The 21,082-nt window shown below is 42.2% G+C and overlaps 1 long non-coding RNA gene across 1 annotated transcript in view; it reads left to right on the forward strand.

Annotated features, from left to right (window-relative positions):
* The window catches only part of LOC132346300 (uncharacterized), a 29,475-nt gene extending 9,304 nt beyond the window's left edge, over window positions 1-20,171 (forward strand). The window contains exons 2-3 of the long non-coding RNA XR_009496091.1: window positions 12,922-13,096; window positions 19,852-20,171. This is a non-coding gene — a long non-coding RNA (uncharacterized lncRNA). The remainder of the gene's footprint in view (window positions 1-12,921; window positions 13,097-19,851) is intronic.
* The last annotated feature ends 911 nt before the right edge of the window (window positions 20,172-21,082 follow it).

Below are 21,082 nucleotides of genomic sequence, written 5' to 3' on the forward strand. Positions count from 1 at the left end.
CATGTCTGACTCTGTGCGACCCCAGAGATGGCAGTCCACCAGGCTCCCCTGTCCCTGGGATTCTCCAGGCAAGAACACTGGAGTGGGTTGCCATTTCCTTCTCCAATGCATGAAAGTGAAAAGTGAAAGTGAAATTGCTCAGTCGTGTCCGACTTCTAGCGACCCCATGGACTTCAGCCTACCAGGCTCTTCCATCCATGGGATTTTCCAGGCAAGAGTACTGGAGTGGGGTGCCATTGCCTTCTCTGATATATATAATAGTGGTAGGCTAAATAATGAACCCCCAAGATATCCTAATCTGTGATTGTTATCTTATATGGTAAAGACTTTCCCAACATGGTTAAATTAAGGATCTTGAGATGGGGAGATCAGCTGGGATTATCCAGGTTGGCCCTGGATACAATCACAAGTGTCCTGATAGAATGAAGGTGAGAGAGAGCTTTGACTGTAGGAGAGGAGAAAGCAGTGTGACCTTGGAGAGAGACATTGGAGTGATGTGGCTAAGGGATACTGGCAGCCATAAGAAGCTGGGTAAGCAAGGAACCATATCTTCCCTAGGGCCATCAGAGGAAGCAGAGCCCTGCTGACACCCTGATTTTAGACCAGAGAGACTGATTTCAGACTTCTGGCCTCCAGGACTGTGAGAAAATGATAATCTGTTATTGTAAACCATCGAGTTTGTGGTAATTTGTTACAACAGCCAGAGGAAATGAATACACATACATAACGTTTTATACATATGTACTAGGCTGAGTGCCAAAGAACCGATACTTTTGAACTGTGGTGCTGGAGAAGACTCTTGAGAGTCCTTTGGACTTCAAGGAGATCAAACCAGTCAGTCTTAAAGGAAATCAACCCTGACTGATGCTGAATCTCCAATACTTTGGCCACCTGATGTGAAGAGCCAACTCATTGGAAAAGACCCTGATGCTGGGAAAGACTGAAGGCAGGAGGAGAAGGCTGAGATGCTTGGATGGCATCACTGACTCAAACATGAATTTGAGCAAATTCTGGGAGATAGTGAAGGACAGGGAAGACTGGCATGCTGCAGTTCATGGGGTTGCAAAGGGTCAGACATGATTTAGCAACTGAATAACAACAACTAGTAAAATATCTATCTAGCTCATTTTAGCTAGATTTTATTTTTATAAATTTGCTATATTATTATACATGTAGGTTCTGGGAATTATATTTTATTTACTCAACATTGTTTCTATGACTTACCTATTTTTTTTGCATAGCTGTAATTCATTTATTTTCATTGCTGGGTAATATTCCATTATGTCCTGCCCCATTCCCAGTAGGATTCTGTTAGGTATCTTTTATCAGATTAAAGATGACTGGTTTTTTTCCCCTGAACTGAGTTCATATCCAAGCTGTCACATTGCGTGTGTTTTTCTATTCCAAATATTGGGTGAGGCAACATTGTGGAAGATAACAAGCTGGAATGAAGGCTAGGAGGTTATGAGATTCCAGATACTCCACCAGGAGTAAATGTGAGTGAGTCATTTCATCAAGATGGAGGAGAGCTGGGTAAGGAAAACCGAGGTGTGGTGTAAGCAGGCTCTCTCCTTGGCTGCCTGCAGATGCACTCAACCAGAGGAGAAAGGATGCCTGTTCGGCTCCCACCCGGCCCACCCCCAGTGCACATACTACTGTAAGGGGTGGGATGTGAGGAGTCAGGTCTGGGCTGGTCAAGGAAGGGACAGGTGTGGCTAGAAAGCTGACCCAACATACAGTGGCTCACCAATGCGAGGATGACCCATCACATGAAAATCAGGACTAAGATGACCTCAGAAAGACTTCTGAATTCTAGATAGACACAGGACCCCTGCTTCCCTGAATATCCAGGAAGATCCGAGGCACGAAAGAACCAAGGATGACTCAGCCTGGGAAGAAACTGGTGAGTGTTCATGAGCCATTTCTTCATTGTCCCTTCAAAGGTTTGTCCTGGACACAGTCCTGCTTGACTGGCAGGTGAATCCGTTCACAAACCAGTGAGCCATCACCCCAGCTCCAACTATGCAGCCACCCGTTGCTTCACCGTCACCACATCTGTGAGCTCTTTCTTTAGTTGCCATTAAAATGACCCCTTTCATGAGAACCATAGCATTTACTGCTGATTTCAGGGGGACAAATTTTGCACAGCAGCCCAAGCAACTGCAAAATGCACTTTTTCAAATTAATGAAAAAAATCTGTGTTTTCAAATTAATGTCCTCACAGGCTTTCAGCCAGGAGTTACTGAATCACAGGGAAGGTGCATTTCTTATTTTGAAATACTCCCTTTACCTTGGAGCATCACCATATTGTAACCCACGAATCCCTAAGCACGTTATATGAAGCACACAGCTCTTTACCTCTCCAGAGGCAGAGCCCCTGATGGGGACAGAACACTTGGCTGGGCAGGTCAGCCAGGCAGGATCCACGTATGACAGCATCAAGCACATCAGCTCCTGGGCCAAGGCTTCCTTCTGGTCACCCTCATAGCACCATCTATGGCACTGGGAGCTGGCTGAGTTCATCCCACACCATCATCCTTGCTGTATATTTAGAGGCAACTTGCAACTGTTTAGTATCTAGTCCTCCAGTCTGAGGATGACTTAAATTTTTTCCTTCACTCTTTTCCACTGCTTGCCTTTTGGCTGTTAATTTCTCATGTGCTGTATGCAAGAGACCAGGTAAAAATCTGGGGGATGATTTGTGATGAAGAAAAGTAAAAGAAAAGTGTTGTTGTTGTTTAGTCGCTAAGTTGTATCCAACTCCTTTGTGATCCCATGGGCTATAGCCCGCCAGGCTCCTCTGTCCATGCAATTTCCCAGACAAGAATACTGGAGTGGGTTGCCATTCCTTTCTCCAGGGGATCTTCCTGACCCAGTGATCAAACCTGCATTGGCAGGTGGATTCTTCACCACTGAGCCACCTGAGAAGCCTTAAAAGAAAGGTAGTCTTCATGATTTAGATTATCCTTACCCCTTATCATTTAGGAACCATCTAGAAGGGTCTGTATGATACAATCTCCTACTTGTGAGTTATTCATTAGCCTTTTTCTCCAGAGTCTGGTGAGGAATTTCAAATAGCTAGAGTGCATTGAGATGAGATTCTCCTGCTTCCCCATCCAAAATTCTCTCTCCATTACAGTATATCCCATTTTTCTTAGAGATGAAACTGAAGACACATTTGCCATCAGTGGTTCAGTAGGATATTCAACAGGGTCCTCCTGGTTCTTGTTGTCATGAATGGACAGATGGTAACTCTCAAGGTGTTTGCCAAAAACTGTCAGCAGTCTTTATTTCCATAATCATGCACTAAGACAAAAAACTCACTTGCAAGGCAATGTCTAGTGCCTTTAGTAGCAACACTAAGATTGGCTGTGTCACCAAAAGCTCCCAATGTTTGTAGATCTACTCAAAATCAATGACTCTCTTTGCAAAGCCCAAAGGCAAACACCAAACCATCCAAAATCAATAGAGAAGAGGGATAGACAAGGAAATAGAACTGGGTAGCACCAAGGAGAAAGAAATAACAAAGCCAAAGGTTATGGAGCAATTGCTTTCTAATTTGTCTTTATAAAAAGGAAAAAGAATCAACCATGTTCATGGATTGGAAGAATCAATATAGTGAAAATGAGTATACTACCCAAAGCAATTTATAGATTCAACGCAATCCCTATCAAGCTACCAACAGTATTCTTCACAGAGCTAGAACAAATAATTTCACAATTTGTATGGAAATACAAAAAACCTCGAATAGCCAAAGCGATCTTGAGAAAGAAGAATGGAACTGGAGGAATCAACCTACCTGACTTCAGGCTCTACTACAAAGCCACAGTTATCAAGACAGTATGGTACTGGCACAAAGACAGAAATATTGATCAATGGAATAAAATAGAAAGCCCAGAGATAAATCCACGCACATATGGACACCTTATCTTCGACAAAGGAGGCAAGAATATACAATGGATTAAAGACAATCTCTTTAACAAGTGGTGCTGGGAAATCTGGTCAACCACTTGTAAAAGAATGAAACTGGACCACTTTCTAACACCATACACAAAAATAAACTCAAAATGGATTAAAGATCTAAACGTAAGACCAGAAACTATAAAACTCCTAGAGGAGAACATAGGCAAAACACTCTCCGACATACATCACAGCAGGATCCTCTATGACCCACCTCCCAGAATATTGGAAATAAAAACAAAAATAAACAAATGGGACCTAATTAAACTTAAAAGCTTCTGCACATCAAAGGAAACTATTAGCAAGGTGAAAAGACAGCCTTCAGAATGGGAGAAAATAATAGCAAATGAAGCAACCGACAAACAACTAATCTCAAAAATATACAAGCAACTCCTACAGCTCAACTCCAGAAAAATAAACGACCCAATCAAAAAATGGGCCAAAGAACTAAATAGACATTTCTCCAAAAAAGACATACAGATGGCTAACAAACACATGAAAAGATGCTCAACATCACTCATTATCAGAGAAATGCAAATCAAAACCACTATGAGGTACCATTTCACACCAGTCAGAATGGCTGCGATCCAAAAGTCTACAAATAATAAATGCTGGAGAGGGTGTGGAGAAAAGGGAACCCTCTTACACTGTTGGTGGGAATGCAAACTAGTACAGCCACTATGGAGAACAGTGTGGAGATTCCTTAAAAAACTGGAAATAGAACTGCCTTATGATCCAGCAATCCCACTGCTGGGCATACACACTGAGGAAACCAGAAGGGAAAGAGACACGTGTACCCCAATGTTCATCGCAGCACTGTTTATAATAACCAGGACATGGAAGCAACCTAGATGTCCATCAGCAGATGAATGGATAAGAAAGCTGTGGTACATATACACAATGGAGTATTACTCAGCCATTAAAAAGAATACATTTGAATCAGTTCTAATGAGGTGGATGAAACTGGAGCCTATTATACAGAGTGAAGTAAGCCAGAAGGAAAAACATAAATACAGTATTCTAACGCATATATATGGAATTTAGAAAGATGGTAACAATAACCCTGTGTACGAGACAGCAAAAGAGACACTGATGTATAGAACAGTCTTATGGACTCTGTGGGAGAGGGAGAGGGTGGGAAGATTTGGGAGAATGACATTGTAACATGTAAAATATCATGTAAGAAACGAGTTGCCAGTCCAGGTTCGATGCACGATACTGGATGCTTGGGGCTAGTGCACTGGGACGACCCAGAGGGATGGTATGGGGAGGGAGGAGGGAGGAGGGTTCAGGATGGGGAACACATGTATACCTGTGGTGGATTCGTTTTGATGTTTGGCAGAACTGATACGATTATGTGGAGTTTAAAAATAAAATAAAATTAAAAAAAAATAAAATAAAATAAAATAGAGCATGTTAAAAAAAAAAAAAAAAAAAAGAATCAAATGAAAAATTGGCAAGTCACAGAGTGAAAATGTCAGAAACATTTTATATTCTAAGTCTTTGCCACACACTGTCTTGCACAATGTGAGGGGAAGTGAGGTTGAAATCGAGAATATTTTTGCAAGTCTGAGCCAGCCAGGAAGCCAGGGGAAAATGCTCTTAAATTTGGGAAAATTACAGGCCTGCTATTTGACATTAGTTGGAGAAAAACATCAAACCTCAGAACTCATTCTGAGAACTTCAACCAGAGAAGTACTTCAAGTACTGTGTTTGATCCTGGGAGGTGAATCCCTCAAGGACTTGGTAGAGGCCTTTAGGGAAGCCCCTGCCAGAGGGGGATGGGTAAAGGGGCCTCACAGTATTGCTAAATAGTCTTCTAAATGTGCACGAAAATGTGCATAGAGACCCTGACTCGGGACTGGGCCTGGAAAGAATATATAAGCTGGCTGGAGCCCTGAGGCCTGGTCTAGCATCACAGTAAAATTAACAATGAATAAGCTCATTATTTTGAAAAAGCAAAGTGGTGAAGACATAAGCTTTATCTGATAATAAAACATGTTATCAAAATATAATAAGCAGAACTGTGTGGTACTGACATATGAATAGTCAGAATGTTTAATAACACAGTCTTGAAAGTCCACAAATGGACTCAAGTACAAACAGAAATTTAGTGTAAGGGACTAAGTTGGCATTTCAAATCAGGAAAGAAAACAGGCTCACTTTAAAAAAGATGTTGAAATAACTGGGTAGTCACCCAAACAAAGACAAAATAAACTCTAGATAAACGAAAGGCTTAAAAGAACCATACAATTACTAGAAGAAATATAGATGACTTTTAATTTTATAATATAGGAGTACAGAAGGCTTAAATATGACACAAGTCTTTGAAACCATAAAAAACAAGATCGGCAGTTTTGACTACTTGAAAATTTCTGCATGGTGAATCCTCTGCATAAGCAAAGTTTAAAAATTAAAAAAAAAAATACAAAATACAGGGGAAAATGCAATTAAAATTACAAGCAAAAGGTAATATCCTCTAATATATAAAAGCTCTTACAAATCAGTAATGACTGGCAGCTCAGGCTCACTCTTATTTGTATTATGAGAAAGGCAAACTAAAACTTTAATAAAATACTATTTTCACTTAGATTGGCAAAGATAAAAAATTTGATAAGGGCTCTGGAAAAGCAGGCACTCTCTTCTTGGTGGTAATGTAGATTTGTTCAAGTTTCTAAAAGTTCATTGGAAAGCACTATTCAAATTGCATATAACTGAACCAGAAATTTCACTCTTAGGGCCTTAATATACAGCCATTCTTGCACATATGTGAAATAAAGTATGTTCAAGGATGTTCTTTATAGCATTATTTATAATAGGAAAAAAACTGAAAGCCTTAATGTCTATCAATGAGGGGCAGGTGAAATAAATTTTATTGTACTCAATGGAAAACAATGTAGGCAATGAAGGAATAAGGGAACTCCTGACATATTAGTTGGGAAGAGTGTCTAAGATTTTTAAATGAAAAAAAAAAAAAATCAAGGTGCAAAGTATTCTGTGTGTATGTATAAACTATATTCACATGTACACTTATAATTCCATAATTTATTTTTAGAACGGCAAATAAGAGATTGGTAACCGTGGGTTGGGGTGGGAATGAAGACTTAGCTTTCACTGTATGCTCTTTTTCACCTTTGACATTTGTAGCATGAACATGGATTACCTATTCAAAAATATTTAATTTTGAAATCAAGCTGTTTTGAATGATGTAAGATTTGAATGTCATGACCATGCACTGGAAGAGTAAACGTTGATAGTCAACTCTTCTCAAAATTAAGACTTTTGAGAATATACAACCAAACTACCTGTTTCTATTCAGAACATGACTGTATGATTTTGTTAGTTGAACTAGAAGAATAAACAAGTGAAATAATTTTTTTTAAAAGAAGAAACAGTATGTAACAATAGTTAAAAGAATAGTCTTTGGAATCCTACAGGCCTGGGCTTAAATCCTAGCTCTGCCACTTACTAGCTTGTGATTCTGAGTAAGGGCCAAATTTCCATGAACCTCTCAAAAAACTTCATAAAACCTACTTCATATGAGTTCAGGAGGATTAAGTACTATAATCCAAGTGAAGATCTTAGTCCTATATCTGGATCATAGGAAGTATTCAGAAACCATCTTAGAGAGAGAAAGAATCAAGAGTGTAATCAGCTATTGAAACACAATCATATCAGTTAAATCAGCATGACTTTGGATGAGGAACACACAGATTCAGAGATTTGGTAACTTAGCAAGAGGTTTCAGTATTTTTAAGAGTTTAGTGAAAATTGTAAGAGGTTCCATGAATTACTGCGGCAGGGAAGTATTTGTCAAGATAGACTAGTGGGATCTTGGGTAAACATGTGGATATAAATCAATTCAGATTCTCACCTCATACCATGTATAAAATAAGTTTCAGATTAACTGTTACTTTTTCAAACTTTTATTCTGAAAAATACTATAGACTCATGGGAGGCTGGAAGATTAGTAGAGCCCTGAGTAGAAGCTTTTCACCCAGCTTCTCCCAATGATTCTCCCTATGACATCATTCATAGCTGTAGTATAAGACCAGGAAACTGATAATGAAAAGCTACTGTTAAACCAGACTATGGGCTATCCTTAGTTTCCACCATTCTTTTTAACGTGCCTTTGCATGTGTGTTTCTATGCATTGTTATCCCATGAATAGAATTATGTAAGCACCGCCATAAACAAGGCACAGAATTGCTCTACCATCACCAAACAACTCCTTCATGTTAACTCTTTATGTTCTCACTCATCCCCAACCATTCTACTCGTCCAGGCTCCTCAACACCCTTTACTCCCTGCCTCCCACCATCCCTGTCTCCTGAGAAGCACTAACCTATTCCCTGTCTTAGAGTTTTGTCATCTCAAAAATGTTAGGATTACACAGGCAACCTCCTGGGATTGTCCCTTCCCCTGAGAATGATGCCTTTGAGGACCATCTGGTTGCAGGCATCAATAGTTTATTCCTTTTTATGGCTGAAAATATTTATTCTGTTGTATGGATATACCTCAGTTTGTTCACCTACTCAGAAATTGAATGATACTTGGGCTGCTTTCAGTATTTCACTGCTATGAATAAAGTTGCATATAGGTTTTTGTGTAAACATAATTTTGTATTTCTCTGGAATAAAGCCCAAGAATGCAATTGCCAGGTTGTATGTTTAGTTATATAAGAAACTAACAACCTGTTTTCTAGAGGCCCCATACCATTTTACATTCCCACCAGTAGCCCATGAGAGGTCCAGTCTCTCTACCACCTCTCTAGCACGTGGTATTATTGCAGGTTTTAAGTAACTAGTTCTATACATGTGCAGGAGTTATATGGTTTTACAATATCAAAACTTTGGGGAAAAAAAAAAACTAGAAGAAAAAATGGTTGAAATTTTCTAACTTCTGGTGGAGAATGACTTTCTAAAATCAACAGGTTTGAACAGATAAAAGCTTAAAACTTCTAATGCCCTGAAACATCACTAACAACAACAAAATCAACAACAAAATTAGGGGAAATTGGCCATGAAAAGTGACTGAGCACACACAACCATGAAAAGTCAATCCTACATTACCCAGAGCCCTAAACCAGGCTCGCTGAAACCTACCCTGTTCCAGGATCCCAAGTCCAGCTTGTCTTAGAGAGATTTCAATAGATGGAAACATTTTAAATTCCTAATACACACTGCAAAAAGCTCTCTAGGAATGTTGTATCAGTGTTCATCCTACTAGTAATGTGTAAGTGTGACTATGAAAATGGTTGAAGCTGTTTTTTAAAAACCAACTCTGGATCTTAAAAATAAGTGAACAAAAAATAGAAAGAAAAAAAATCCCAAACAGAATAGCAATTTTAAATAAGACAAAAAATTGAAACGTCACTGAAAATATTCAAAATTACCCAAAAGGATATTCTTCTCAAAATATTAAAGACATAACAATTGAATGTTACACACTGTTTAACAGGAATGGGGTGAGGTGAACACTGTTATACATCATATTCTTTTATTGGCTTTCTCTCCTTCCTAGTTTTATTCCCCTGGTTCCTCACTCCTACTCCTTGGGATCACTCCCAAGAAAGCCAGCTGACACACTGGCTTAGACTCTGCTTTTAAGGGAGCTACGGCTAAGAGAGTTGGGAGCAGTGGTCCTGAAAAGCAGGCTCTCTAGATGGCCTTTTGGAGTGTGTCAGGGATAACCCCTCACGCTTGGTCACAGTCACTAAGACTTACTTGTATAGGTCTAAGTAAAAGGTCAAACACTGGGTTCTATGGCAGTTATAACATTTGACTGGATTGAGGGTAATGGAAATGGAAAGATTAGGGCTCTGGCCTGATTTTAACTTCCTGGAGCCTCAAAAAAACAAAACACCAAGTGATTCAGATTAGCCAACTATCAACTAGAAGTAAGATATGGAAGCCAGAAGGTCCCAGAAGTTGCTGGTAGAATGTGCTCAAAACTGGCCCCAGAATAGTTATAAGAGGAACAGACCTGCAAAGGAAATTAATTCACAGCTTTAATAAATCTCTTGTGTCATGTGAGGGAGAAAACAAAGGTAAGACCCTGAGATTTGGTGTGGGGAGATTTGGATGGATGGGCCTGAGAAGCAGGGGTCTGAGAACTACACTCCTCTGAAGCCCCGCCCGCTGCAGAGGAGCACGGACATGCACGTGGTATCTGTGTGCCTCAAGACTGACCCTCCTCCTTTCATTGTCTCTAAACAATAACAAACATTAAGTTCCAGCATACTTTGAGTTGAGACACACAGTTCCTTCTCCAAGAGTAAAAATCTTACACACCAAAGACATTGCAGGACGAGTTATTAATACTTTGGCCACTTCACGCCAAGAGTTGACTCACTGGAAAAGACTCTGATGCTGGGAGGGGTTGGGGGCAGGAGGAGAAGGGGACGGCAGAGGATGAGATGGCTGGATGGCATCACCGACTCGATGGACGTGAGTTAGAGTGAGCTCCAGGAGTTGGTGATGGACAGGGAGGCCTGGCGTGCTGTGATTCATGGGGTCACAAAGAGTCGGACACGACTGAGCGACTGAACTGAACTGAGGAGCCGAGGATCACATGAGGGGTGGATCTTAAAGGGATCAGATGGGGGTGGAGAGAGGAGGTAGAATTGGTAGGAAGAGCAGAATATGAGGCTGGAGGGGAGAATTTATGGATATAGGAGCCCTGTCCCATGACCTGGAAAAGGATATCCAGGACTGATCCTAATATAGGGCTGGGATAGCTCCTTGAAGTTTGGATCCAAAAGTGGCCACAGGAAATGAGGCGGAAATGTTTGAATTTCCTTGGCATTGTGCTGATGAAGAGGTCAGAAAGTTCAGATTTGTGGGAATGTTAGAATATATTTATTGAGCAAGACCACAGGAACCACCAGTGTATTCTATTCCTCAGGAAGGCTGAGGGAATGTTCCCTTCACTAAGCAATAAAGGGTACAGATGAGGGAAGCACTGACATCCTAGAGAAGTTTGGTGGGGGGTGTCCTTGGGAGGGACCAGGCTCGATAGTAGCAGATGCCGTCATAGAAATGAGCTCCCTCATGTCAATGCAAATGACAGAATCCTGAAATGACAGATGAGATGGTGGCAGATAACCATCTGAGCAAAGCAGGCAGAATTGCCATAGTGGGCATCAAGATCACGGCAGCAGTCAGGGTGCTCTGGCCAATAGGGAGGGCTCAATAGCTGTGATTGGTAGATCATGGTGTTCCTGGGAGCAAGATACATGAACAGCTTGTTAGGATGCTGCTGCTGCTAAGTCGCTTCACTCGTGTCCGACTTTGTGCAACCCCATAGACGGCAGCCCACCAGGCTCCCCCGTCCCTAGGATTCTCCAGGCAAGAACACTGGAGTGAGTTGCCATTTCCTTCTCCAATGCATGAAAGTGAAAAGTGAAGTTGCTCAGTCATGTCCGATTCTTATCGACCCAATGGACTGTAGCCCACCAGGCTCTTCCGTCCATGGGATTTTCCAGGCAAGAGTACTGGAGTGGGGTACCATTGCCTTCTCCCATTAGGATGCTACTTGACTTGTTAAGGATCATGAGGTGTCTGAGTGTTGTCCTAGTTACAAACTAACAAAGTAGCTTGTTTCCTAGATGCTGGCAGAAGAATCCTGAGTCAGAGACAAAGAATTTTATTGGGTCATAGCACTTCAAGCAGCATGAGCTTCACATCCACGTTGGTACTTCTAGACCCCACCCCCAAATCCCACAGGGGCAATGCTGAGGGAAACAGGACAATGCTGTGAATACTGTGGTTTGTGTGATAACTGAAAGATCCTGGGCTAGGGGAGCTTGAATATTTTATAATAGGCAATAAAGAGATCTGCCTGGCTTTTGCTCTAGAGGAAAACATCTGCCCTCTGCCCCTCTGCTCCACAGGAGCTACTCTGTCTTCCAAGGCTCTGTGCTATAGACACATACTTGGAAATACAACTAGGAATAAATGGCAGTTAGTGGCCCTGCTCACAAGACATGAAGAAATGAGACAGATCCATGGAGAATTATCTCCCAACCCTCATCTGAAAATCCAAAACAAACAAGGGGAAAAAAATCAACTTTATGGTAACTATTTCTTATTAGTGAGGTCGCTCAGTCGTGTCCGACTCTTTGCGACCCCATGGACTGTAGCCTATCAGGCTCCTCCGTCCATGGGATTTTCCAGGCAAGAGTGCTGGAGTGGATTGCCATTCCCTTCTCCAGGGGATCTTCCTGACCCAGGAATCGAACCCGGTCTCCTGCATTGCAGGCAAATGCTTTACCTTCTGAGCCACCAGGGAAGCACTCTAACAAAGTGGTCTTTTTCCAGATCATTCATGGCATCAAGGATTTGACTTTGTGGACTGTAACTCATCACCATGTTGGGTTGCTATTGTGGGAGTTTTTCTTCTCTACGGAGTGAATCTCAGTTGAGATCAGTTGAGACCAGGATGGTGGTGGGATTTGAAACCCTCCCCACATCCAGCACCCTTTGCCACATTACTTTGTGGCCCCTCTCCCTAAAAAGGCAATGTGTTTCCCTGCTCCTTGAATCTGGGCTTGAGTGGGGGACTGATTTTGCAGGTAGGATGATAGCAATGCCTCATAGACAGAAGTTAGAGTGGCTTGCATGATTTCACTCCTTCCCTTGTGCTCCTCCTCCAAGCATGAGAACATGCATGGGCCAGCCTGCTGGACTGAGTCACCTCAGTCACCCAGCCAAAGCTAGCCAACTCTTAGAGGTGTGAGGCACCCACACAGAGCTGCCTGACTGACCACCCCAGACGGTCAAGCAAAACACTGGTTACCCTTATGTGTCACCAAGATTTGTGGTTATTCATTATGCAGAAATATTGTGGTAAGAGATAAGCAATATTGTGAGGTCAATATATGAGGGTGAAAATGGCTTTTAACAAGAGGAAGACATGATAATTTTATGGAGTCTTTTGCTCTTCTCTGTCATTGCATAGTTGGAGTCTGGTTAGAAGTGAGAACAGGAATATTTCCTGCCATATCAATAAGCAAGGATGTCACTGCCATCAGTGGCTGCAAGCCCTCCACCGTGAGCTGGTGAGCTCTGAAGAAACTCAGGAAGGAAAGAACACCTGCCAAGTAACAGCCGTCCAACTGCAGCCACTCCCTATGGTGAGTCCTGAGGAAACGAAGGACGGGAAAACACAAGATACTGGCCCCATATAGCTGAGGTGCGTGTCAAAGGAATGACTTCAGTGAGCTCAGGCTCCCGTACCCTCCCACACATGGAAAAATGCTAAACTCCTTAACTTGAGATATCTGGTTTTCTCTAATTTAATATATATAATCTTTTGACATTCAGACTACCTTCCCTTTGTGCAAAACTTCTATATAACCCAGGTCCCCACCTCACCTTCCTGGAGCAGTTCTTTCAGGGTTACTGGAGATGCTGCCTCTGGCGCTTGAAGTCCTAAATATTTCCACTGATAAAAACATGACTCTCAACTTTTAGGTTGCATGTATTTTTTTAGGAAGATCCTCTGGAGAAGGAAATGGCAACCCACTCCAGTATTCTTGCCTGGAAAATCCCATGGACGGAAGAGCCTGGTAGGCTACAGTCCATGGGGTCGCAAAGAGTCGGACACGACTGAGTGACTTTCTTTTTTCTTTATTTTTTCAGTTGACAGTAAAAATACTGGTGGTGGGCTTTAACAATAATAACAATAATAATAATATACTAACCCCATGTGTCAAACCTAGGAGGACTAGACTGGAACAGCACCATATCTCACCTACCACCAGGAATATGACTGCACTGATTGGAAGGGACTGGCTGGTGTGGAGCCAGGAAACCAAAAAGCAAGACCATGCCACCTTTATTCAGGGCCATTCTAGGAGAATCTGGAGGAGGGTGGGCATGCCAGGGTCATGTGCATCTGAAGACTTGGGTGAGACCCCCTCAGGGAGCTGGTCATGAACCCATGACTTTCTTCCTTCCCACATAATGAAGAATGGACACTCTTTCCTTGGTTTTGCTGCTCTGGCTATGTGGGTGACTGCCTCATCTGGTTCTTCCTGACCCAGAAATTTGACACTCTGGGGCCAGGCCTGCTGGGTTTGTCCTGGCTCCTCTCCAGGCCTCCCTGCTGAGATTCTGCCTCATCAGGCAGCTTCCAGTGGTTAATTGAGCCTCTAGGACCCCACCCCCCAATCTGGGAAGGGATCCTCTGCTTGGAGACAAGAGTTTGCTGGCATTGTGAGCAGTTATTCCACAGAGATAGCTTTAGAGAGGGAACATTTAATACAGTATAGGGTTTAAAAATTCAGTAGGGGACAGAAAACTTTGAGTCCCTGCAGGCCTGCTCTGATCTGTGACAAGTGTCACACTTAAGCAGAAGCAGGTTAGGACCCCTCCAGACCCTAGTGGACATTGAAGGGATTTGCGAAAGTCTGAATTTTATATAAATACTATTTGTGTGAAAAGGAACTCAAAACAATAATCTGTCTGGTATGTTAGCCACTCAGTCACATCCAACTCTGTGACCCCATGACCCATAGCCCTCCAAGCTCCTCTGTCCATGAATTTTCCAAGCAAGAATACTGGAGTGGGTTGCCATGCCTTCCCTCCTCCAGGGAATCTTCCCGACCCAGGGATCAAAACTGGGTCTCCTGTACTGCAGGCAGATTCTTTACCATCTGAGCCACCAGGGAAGCCCAAGGAAGTCTGTTTTGTAGTCATAATTATGGGAACTCAGTCCTTGGCTTTTAATCTACATAGCCTGGAGACTTTGAAGAGGGTAACTTTTCCTCTTCTAGAACCAAGACCCCTTCAGACTCAAAAGCAGCCCCTGCTGGAACCCTGAGGCTGGGGCAGCCTTCTCTACTGGCAGCACTAAGTCTGTCCCCCACTCTAGCTGGGCGCTTTCTCACACTCTCCAGCAGAGACGTGGCAGTTCTGCAGACACTAGCTTTTAAGTCCCTGTCATGGTTCCTCTTGAATCCCACTCAAAGCTCTTTGGCAAATCTCAGGAGCTGCCTGCACTGTCATGAGTTCAGTTGGGCCCTGCCCTGTGCATAAACAGGAAATCTTTTGGTTCCAAAAGGCACCTTCTTCAAGCAATAAAGGCTCTTAACAAGCGTTGCAATAAAAGACCTTGAACCAGAAAAGTAAACTTTCACAGAGGGGAGACTGCATTAATAGAGTTGACCAGTCATTAGTACTAACTCTCTAAGTTTAAGGATTTGCACAAATGACCTGAACAGGAAAAATAAAAGCAGGTCTTTCAAAGCAGTGCAGAGCATCGCAATTCAGTAAGTGCAGCCCACAAGTAGGAAGGACCAATTGTTAAAGGGAATGAAAGAGGAAAAAACAATCGCACTAAAACTCCTGAAGGAAATGAAAATACAAAAGGAAAAGTGAACGAAAGCAAACAAAAGAAAAATAAGACCATCTCACCTGGGGAAGAGAAATATTTTAATGCAGACCAAATGGTTCCCAGGAGTAGGTGATTTTCCAGCGTCAACACCCAATAAACAGCTGCAGGAAAAATTGGTACACAGGACACTGGAGTGAACCGGAAGATGAGACAATATGATAGGAAGTGCTGTCATTGCTATAGAAGGTTTACATTAAAATCTCATTTAGAGTCATTGTTTTATTGTCTTAGGGGAAAAAAAAAAAAAACACAACTGATATGCTTCCAGCCTTTCTCCTCTGTAAAGAATTCATCAATTGCCCCTTTAAAAAGGTCACATTGGGACTTCCTTGGTCCAGTGGAGTCTTAGCCACTCCCTGCTCCCAGTGCAGGGGGCCTGGGTTCCAGCCCTTATCTGGGAACTAGATCCCACATGCCACAACTAAGACCTGGCACAGTCGAGTACATGAATAAACAGAAAGAAATATTACAATTTTAAAAAAGTTAAAAAGTCACATCTGTCACATTTAAAATGAACCACGTAAAGGAAAAAGATACCTGTAGAGAAACAAATACCTTCACACTTTTGAAACATGGGGTTACATTCTCTCTAACACTCAATTTTCAACTTGATAATAAATTAGAAACTTCAGGAAGAATATTCATTCCTTTGTTGTTGTTGTTTAGTTGCTAAGTCTGGTCTGATTCTTTTTTGACTCCATGGACTGTAGCCTGCTAGGCTTCTCTGTCCATGGGATTTCCCAGGCAAGAATACTGGAGTGGGTTGCCATTTTCTTTTCCAGGGGGTTTTTCTGACCCAGGGACCAACCCTGCATCTCCTGGATAGGCAGATGGATCCTTTACCACCAAGCCACCAATTTACCAATGACAAAGTCATTCATCTACAGTGAAAGGGAAGCCCATTCATTCCTTTCAGTTCAGTTCACTTGCTCAGTTGTGTCTGACTCTTGGTGACCCCACAGACTGCAGCATGCCAGGCTTCCCTGTCTATCACCAACTCCTGGAGCTTTCTCAAACTCATGTCCATCGAGTCAGTGATGCCATCCAACCACCTCATCCTCTGTTGTCCCCTTCTCCTATTGCCTTCAATCTTTCCCAGCATCAGGGTCTTTTCAAGTGAGTCTGTGCATCGCATCAGGTGGCCAAAGTATTGTAGTTTCACTTCAACATCAGTCCTTCCAATGAATATTCAGGACTGATTACCTTTAGGATGGACTGATTGGACCCCCTTGCTGTCCAAGGGACTCTCAAGACTCTTCTCCAACACCACAGTTCAAAAGCATCAATTCTTTGGTGATCAGCTTTCTTTATAGTCCAACTCTCACATCCATACATGACTACTGGAAAAACCATAGCTTTGACTAGACGGACCTTTGTTGGTAAAGTAATGTCTCTGCTTTTTAATATGCTGTCTAGCTTGGTCATAACTTTCCTTCCAAGCAGTAAGCATCTTTTAATTTCATGGCTGCAGTCACCATCTGCAGTGGTGTTCAGTTCAGTCGCTCAGTTGTGTCTGACTCTTTGCAACCCCATGAACCACAGCACGCCAGGGTTCCCTGTCCATCACCAACTCCTGGAGTTCACCCAAACCCATGTCCAATGAGTCAGTGATGCCATCCAACCACCTCATCCTCTGTTGTCCCCTTCTCCTCCTGCCCTCAATCTTTCCCAGCATCAAGGTCTTTTCAAATGAGTCAGTTCTTCGCATCAAGTGGCCAAAGTATTGGACTTTCAGCTTCAGCATCAGTCCTTCCAATGAATATTCAGGACTGATTTCCTTTAAGATGGACTGGTTGGATCTCCTGGCAGTCCAAGGGACTCTCAAGAGTCTGCCAAAACCACAGATCCAAAGCATCCATTCTTTGGTGCTCAGCTTTCTTTATAGCTCAACTCTCACATCCATACATGACCACTGAAAAAACCATAGCCTTGACTAGACAGAAGTTTGTTGGCAAAGTAATGTCTCTGCTTTTTAATATGCTATCTAGGTTGGTCATAACTTTCCTTCCAAGGAGTAAGTGTCTTTTAATTTCATGGCTGCAATCACTATCTGCAGTGATTTTGGAGCCCAGAAAAATAGTCAGCCACTGTTTCCACTGTTTCCCCATCTATTTGCCATGAAGTGATTGGACCAGATGCCATGATCTTAGTTTTCTGAATGTTGAATTTTAAGCCAACTTTTTCACTCTCTTTCACTTTCATCAAGAGGCTCTTTAGTTCCTCTTCACTTTCTGCCATAAGGGTGGTGTCATCCACATATCTGAGGTTGTTGATATTTCTCCTGGCAATCTTGATTCCAGCTTGTGCTTCATCCAGCCCAGCGTTCCTCATGATGTACTCTGCATAAAAGTTAAATAAGCTCCCTATCAGTTGTGCTACCAACTGATAGTGCAGTTGGTAAAGAATTCATCCCGTTAAGTCACAATATTAACAGTGGTTACTCTTATTGTTTCACACACTTTAGAAAGAAAGAGCTAATTTTAACAACAACACAGAGAGAAGTTTTTATGTGGTATACCCTTAGCACCCTTCTCTCTGCTTTATGTGTACTAATTCTGTCAATCCTAACACCAATTGTATGAGGTAGCTACTCTTATTTGGAGAAGGCAATGGCACCCCACTCCAGTACTCTTGCCTGGAAAATCCCATGGATGGAGGAGCCTGGTGGGCTGCAGTCCATGGGGTCGCTACGAGTCAGACATGACTGAATCGACTTAGCAGCAGCAGCAGCAGCAGCAGCTACTCTTATTATTTCCTCTTTACAGTCATGGAAAACAAAAGCACAGAGAGATGAATTGACTTTCTCGGGTCACCCAACTAGTAAGTAATGGAGCTAGGATCTGAAGCCAGACTGATTGCAGATTGTGTTAGACACTAACTTGTGCTTCTAGCAAGAAGATTCCCCCCAAATCACAGCAGAATTTGTGTCTAACAGAGGATTGACTTTAAGTGAACATGTGGGTGAACTACTACATCACAAGCTAGAATACAACATGGGTTCATTTCAAGTTAATTTTGGAAGATCCCAAATGTGTCTTCCCAAAGCCAAAAAAGTCAGCCTTTCCAAGTTTTGTTTTCCCTAAACTCATCTTCTTCCTGAGGTGAGAGGGATCCCTCATGTATATTATACTTTCTTCTATAAGGAAACCAACCCTGAAGGACTTGATGCTTGAAATCATTTGAAGGACTGATGCTGAAGCTCCAATACTTTGGCCACCAGGTGCGAAGGGCTGACTCATTGGAAATGACCCTGAAGATGGGAAAGATTGAGGGCTGGAGGAGAAGGGGGCAGCAGAGGATGTGATGATTAGATAGCATCACTGACTCAGACACGAGTTTGAACAAATTCTGGGAGATAGTGAAAGACAGGGAAGCCTGGTGTGCTGCAGGCCATGGGGGTCGCAAAGAGTTAGACATGACTTAGCAACTGAACAACACACAAAAAAATTAGAGTCACTTCAACATGTCCCATTTAAATTAGTTACTTCTATGGCAACTCTGATGAGGTCATCATTATATAGACTAAATTAGAGTTGGAGAAGAAACAAAAAAAATGATCCATAAAATCACAATGCTTGAGCAATAGCTTCCTTGCTCCACTCAGTTTTGAAATATTTATTTCAGTTACGCTAAAGAGCATTTTCCAGAGTAAAGACCATTGATGAACTGCCAATGAGTCAGGTTTACTTCTAACCTCTTTGTTTTGAACTTCTCAATGCCACTGGTTTCCAAGGTGACCCCTTTCCACCCCAGGACCCATCTGGAAACCTGCATCTCAAGTGGGCCAGGCTTAAGACGGGCTTATTGTGACTGTTTTCACCCTGTAACCTTAAACCCAGTAGTGGAATGGAAAACAGCAAGTTTGTGTAACTACCATCACACTAGAAAGGAACAAAATCTGATGACCATCAAACCATCAGAATTAAGAAAAACAGAATTCACAGTTTTGAAAGCATTAGGATGCTTACTAGGAAACCCATGCATTCAATAACCAGTTGCAAGATATAGAGTTACCATTTCCTTAAGTCCTGTAACTATAACGCAAGTTCTCTAGACAGTCATTTTCACATGTGTGAATGTTTTTGATCAGTTTTGTAAATCTCTTAAAATTCTGAAAAGCAATTTTAGTTGAATGTGATTATGTGTTAAGAAGCAGTGCTTAGCTGCTCTAGAAATTTTGCCCTAATGTCTTGGTCACCGGCCTTCTTCAACCTTTTAGGAGAAATAGATTTTTATTGGTGGTTCCTTTTATGTTTTCAAACTGGGCTTCCCTGGTGGCTCAGATGGTAAAGAATCTCCCTGCAGTGCAAGAGATCCATGTTCAGTCCCTGAGTAGGGAAGATCCCCTGGAGAAGGAAATGGCAACCCACTCCAGTATGCTTGCCTGGGAAATCCCATGGATAGAGGAGCCTGATGGGCTAACGTCCCTGGTGTTGCAAAGAGTCGGCCATGACTGACTGGTTAACACGTTTATTTTTTCAAACTGTACAGATGCCAATGCAGATTTGCTGGCTGCTTGTTTGAAGAAAGTCATTAATGTCTTTTAAAGGATCTTTATGGACCTGGTGCTCGGTGTTTTCTGTCGTATACATGGAGAAAGTAAGGACTAATACCAACAAATTACACAGAAACAATTCTACAAGGCATATTTGCTAATCAACAGAATTTTATGAATGTTATTTATTACGTAAACTAAAGGACCTTTGTTCTGTAGTGAAACGGAGAAGATAAGTCAATCACTACGGAAAATTAGTTTCTACATGATTTTTTGAATAAAATTTTATTCTATTAGTAGGGTTTATATATTTATTGTAGAGAACATTAAAAATAATTTAAAATATAGAGAAAACATTAAAAATCATCCCACCTATAGGAAAAAAAATCACCCTTTTGTCTTACTTCTTTTCTGTGCACACAAACACTTGTGTATTTTAAAAATCTGTTTTGGGACCCAGAGCTCTTCAATGATCAAGCCTTGGTGATGGGTAAAATTGGTCACCTCAATCTTACTCCTCTCCTTGGGTGAATTCATTCCTAATAGGATCTTCATAGTCTTATTCAAACAGACTTAGGGTAGAGACACCCCAGCTGTTTCTGGAAAAGCCCAGGCATTTCTGCATATTACCATACTGAGGTATGGGCCTGGAGAAGGAAATGGCAACCCATTCCAGTGTTCTTGCCTGGAGAATCCCAGGGACAGAGAAGCCTGGTGGGCTGCTGTCTACGGGGTCGCACAGAGTCGGACATGACTGATGCGACTTAGCAACAGCAGCAGCAGCAGCAGCAGCACGGGCCAGTCTCCCACACCTTTGACCCTTTACATTGTGTGAAGAATACCAGCAACACGGCCACTGCCTTCAAACGGGAGAAGGTGATTGTGGGGAGAAATAGCATGGTGCTTATGTGAAGTTCTAGGGGACAAAGCTGGGACTGATGGGAAGAACAGTCTTCCCTGAGGAAGAGTCCTCCGCCACTGGCCATATTCACTTGTTGCGATAGATGTGGGCTGGAGGCTAGAAGCAGAGACAGTTGATGCCTGTGTCCTTGCCGTAAGGTTCTGAGACTATTTCTCTCCAGGATTGACCTTAAATCCATATGCTAGGGTTTGTGAGTTCTTGAACTTTCTTCCTCCACATCAACATCAGTAGCCACAGGACCCAGCACATAGTAGATGCTCAGTAAATGTTTGTCAGAATGAATGAATGAACGAGTGAATGAATGA

Source organism: Bos taurus, chromosome 10 (genome assembly GCF_002263795.3).
Source record: "Bos taurus isolate L1 Dominette 01449 registration number 42190680 breed Hereford chromosome 10, ARS-UCD2.0, whole genome shotgun sequence".
Lineage (NCBI taxonomy): Eukaryota > Metazoa > Chordata > Mammalia > Artiodactyla > Bovidae > Bos > Bos taurus.